Source organism: Triticum aestivum, chromosome 2A (assembly GCF_018294505.1).
Source record: "Triticum aestivum cultivar Chinese Spring chromosome 2A, IWGSC CS RefSeq v2.1, whole genome shotgun sequence".
NCBI classification, from domain to species: Eukaryota; Viridiplantae; Streptophyta; class Magnoliopsida; order Poales; family Poaceae; genus Triticum; species Triticum aestivum.
This window is the reverse complement of record NC_057797.1, coordinates 93,001,298-93,005,978: the sequence shown is the minus strand read 5'-3', so window position 1 is coordinate 93,005,978 and position 4,681 is coordinate 93,001,298.

Here is a 4,681-nt window from a genome sequence, read left to right as displayed (position 1 = left end):
GTTCTCCACTCATCAAGTGAGCTAATGTCAAATAGTCTCTTCTCACCGGCAAGTTTGAAATCATAATTGAGCTCTTTAATGGCCCAATATGCCTTATGTTCTAGTTCGATAGGTAAGTGACATGCTTTTCCATAAACCATTTTATACGGAGACATGCCCATAGGATTTTTATATGCAGTTCTATAGGCCCATAATGCATCAACAAGTTTCTTGGACCAATTCTTTCTAGATCTACTAACAGTCTTTTGCAAAATTAATTTAATCTCTCTATTACTCAGTTCTACTTGACCACTAGACTGTGGGTGGTATGGAGATGCAATTATATGATTAACATCATACTTAGCAAGCATTTTACGAAAAGCACCATGAATAAAATGTGAACCACCATCAGTCATTAAGTATCTAGGGACTCCAAACCTCGGAAAAATAACTTCTTTAAGCATCTTAATAGAGGTGTTATGATCAGCACTACTAGTTGGGATAGCTTCAACCCACTTAGTAACGTAATCAACAGCAACTAAAATATGTGTATACCCATTAGAGGAAGGAAACGATCCCATATAATCAAAGCCCCAAACATCAAATGGTTCAATAACAAGTGAATAGTTCATAGGCATTTCTTGACGTCTACTAATATTACCAATTCTTTGACATTCATCACAAGGCAAGACAAACTTACGGGCATCTTTGAAAAGAGTAGGCCAATAAAAAACCAGATTGCAATACCTTATGTGCAGTTCTATCTCCAGCGTGGTGTCCTCCATAAGCCTCGGAGTGACACTTGCATAGGATCTGTTCCTGTACATGCTCAGGTACACAATGTCCAATAACACCATCTACTCCTTCTTTATAAAGGTGTGGGTCATCCCAGAAGTAATGTCTCAAATCATAGAAAAACTTTTTCTTTTGCTGGTACGTGAAACTAGGTGGTATAAATTTAGCAACAATGTAATTAGCATTATCAGCATACCATGGAGCAGTACGAGAAGCATTTATGACAGCTAATTGTTCATCAGGAAAACTATCATCAATAGGGAGTGGGTCATCAAGAACATTTTCTAACCTAGACAAGTTGTCTGCAACATGGTTCTCAGCTCCCTTCCTATCAATAATATGCAAATCAAATTCTTGTAGCAAGAGAACCCATCTAATAAGTCTAGGTTTAGCATCTTTCTTTTCCATAAGGTATTTAATAGCAGCATGATCAGTGTGAACAATTACTTTAGAATCAACAATATAAGGTCTGAACTTATCACAAGCAAATACAACTGCTAAAAATTCTTTTTCGGCAGTAGCATAATTTCTCTGGTCACTGTCTAGAGTTTTACTAGCATATTGGATAGCATTTAATTTCTTATCAACTCCTTGTCCTAGAACAGCGCCTACAGCATAATCACTAACATCACACATAATTTCAAAGAGTAAATTCCAATCAGGTGGCTAAACAATAGGTGCAGAAATCAAGGCTTTTTTAAGTATTTCAAATGCTTCTACACAATCATCATCAAAGATAAAAGGAACATCTTTTTGTAAGAGATTAGTCAGAGGCCTAGATTTTTTGAGAAGTCTTTAACGAACCTCCTATAAAAACCGACATGACCAAGGAAACTTCTTATACCTTTAATGTCCTTAGGACACGACATCTTTTCAATAGCATCAACTTTAGCTTTACCAACTTCAATACCTCTTTCAGAAATTTTATGCCCCAAGACAATACCTTCATTAACCATAAAGTGGCACTTCTCCCAATTCAAGACAAGATTAGTTTCTTCACATCTCTACAAAACTCGATCAAGGTTGCTTAAGCAATCATCAAAAGAAGTTCCATACACGGAGAAATCATCCATGAAAACCTCAATAATCTTTTCACAAAAGTCAGAAAATATAGCAGGTGCATTACATAAACCAAAAGGCATACGTCTATAAGCAAAGGTACCGAAAGGACAAGTAAAAGTGGTCTTTTCCTTATCCTCTTTCGACACAGGTATTTGAGAGAAACCAAAATAACCGTCGAGAAAGCAAAAATGTGTATGTTTGGATAATCTTTCTAGCATTTGATCAATAAAAGGTAAAGGGTAATGTACCTTTCTAGTAGCTTTATTTAATTTGCGGAAATCAATTACCATTCTATGACCTGTAACAATTCTTTGTGGGATCAATTTGTCTTTATCATTAGGAACAACACTAATACCTCCCTTCTTAGGGACACAATGGACATGACTTACCCATTGACTATCAACAACAGGATAAATTATACTTGCCTCCAGAAGCTTTAGCGTCTTTCAACAACAGGATCAACAACCGATTTAGCGTCTTTCACCAATTTTATTTTGTGCTGGAATAGAGTGGGACTAATGCCCTTAAGATCATCAAGAGTATATCCAATAGCAGGACGGTGCTTCTTCAGAGTTTTCAATAATTTCTCTTCTTCCTGCTCTGAAAGGTTAGCACTAATAATAACAGGATATATCTTCTTTTCATCAAGATAAGCATATTTAAGAGTATCAAGTAATGATTTAAGCTCAAACACAGATCACCCTTGGGAGGATCCCCTAGAATTTCAACATGCAAGTTGTGTTTCAAAATAGGTCCCTATTTAAAGAATACTTCATCTATTTCCCTTCTTTCATTCATAAAGATATCATTTTCATGGTCTAGCAAATATTGTTCTAAAGGATCATTAGGAGGCATGGCAATAAAAGCAAGACCAATAATTTCATCTTTACTAGGCAATTCTTTGTCATGGGGTTGTCTATGAAATTTAGCAAAATTAAAATCATGAGACATATCCCTTGAACCAACAGTAACAATATTCTTTTCACAGTCTATCTTAGCATTAACAATATTCAAGAAGGGTGTCGTGGGTTTGTCACGGCAGATGTCCTTGTGAAAGGACTTAGTCGTGGAGCCATCGCTACGGGTTAGCTTAAAGGGGTTAAACCGGAGAAGGGACACGAGGGATTTTATACTAGTTCGGCCCCTTCGATGAAGGTAAAAGCCTACGTCTAGTTGTGATTGGTATTGCTAGGGTTTCGATGACCAGGGAGCGAATCCGCTTTGCCTGGCTCTCGAGTTGTTGTCTGTTGTCCCTCAATTACAGCCGGGTCGTCCCTTTATATACATAGGTTGAAGTCCGCTGGTTTACAGAGTCCCGAGGCCGGATCATAAAATGTGTCCGGCTCGGTCTCTATCCTTCTAACTTACAATACAAGTTACATGACAGAGTCGGTTTACATCTACAAGCTTTAACCCGCCTTTGGGCCTTGGGCCTTCGTAAAGCGCCACCATCTTCACGTATTCATGGGCTTATATCTTCATGGAGCTAACCCGGCCACTCCTAGCCAGTTTACCTCCAGTAATCATATCCCCAACATTAGGCCCCAGATTGATTTGAACTTGTTCATGTCAATCTTCAATACTTAGAAAAATTCTTGCCCTGTCACCTTCATATAGATCTGGTAAACCGCCGTGATGTCATCCTTTAGACCCGTAGTAAACCGCCATGACGTCATCTATTCATTGAAGCCGAAGATTCCCTTCATTAATGAATATCCAACCATCGAGGCGACATCCTTATTAATTACCCATTTTGAGCTCCTCAATTCCCGCACTTGTCGCTTATCGCTTCGCCTTATAAATAGGACCACAGGCCCTTCTCTTTTTTACCCTTCTTCTCCTTCACTTCTTCTTCCTCGTGTCGACCGACCCTCGAGCTCTGCCGCCGCCCTCGTCCTTCGCCTCTGTTTCGACAAAGGCCGCTGCATTGACCTGACCATATCAAAGAAACACGGTGATCCTCCGCTGCTTCCTCCTGCACCAGTAAGTTCCTCTTCTTCTCACCCCAGATCCGCCATTAGGGTTCGGTGTTCTTCCCCGCTTGAAGTTGTTCCTCCTTCAGTAATACCAATGGCCAATTAGACCTGATTGTTTTCAGCGCATTTTGTAGTTTAAACTCCCTCCTTCTTATTAAGGCATCTGCTTGATATCGAACTCATCTGAACTTACTGAACTTTTTGAGTGCATGAGATTAGACCAGAATATATTTTGATTATCCAATGCACGGCAGATCTAAAATTCCCATGCCAAACTGTGAAATCTATTTTACCTTACTTAGTCATTCTTGCCTTAGATCTGTATCCTCTTTACCACATAGGCGATTTACCTTGGTAAAAGCAATCTATCATATACCATTAGCCCTCTGGTGAACCAGACAAGCCTTTTACCTCCGTTGTTATACTCTGGTTTAACAGTATGTGCATACCTTTGTTCTGATATTGCCTTGTCATTCATTATAGTATCAACCTCCGGTTTACACAATTTACATACTTGTATGTCTTTGTTCCGTCGCATCTTATGTATCACCATGAATGATTTGTAAACCGGTATTTCTTTTCAGCTTTTCGTTTGCAATGGCCTAACAGTTTTATGCTTGCTACTGGGCTCCTTCCCGGGTTACCGAAGAACAACTTAACGGAATGGTCAGGATTGGTACTTTGCCCAAAAAGAATGAGATTCGGTGGCGAGTTCCTGGATCGGAGAATCCTCCTACCCCTAAGCAGGGTGAGGTAGTGGTATTTGTTGACCATATAGGCCATGGTTTCAAACCGCCCGGGTCAAAGTTTTTTCGGGATGTGCTTGCCAGTTTCCAGCTCCACCCTTAAGATATTGGACCCAACTCGGT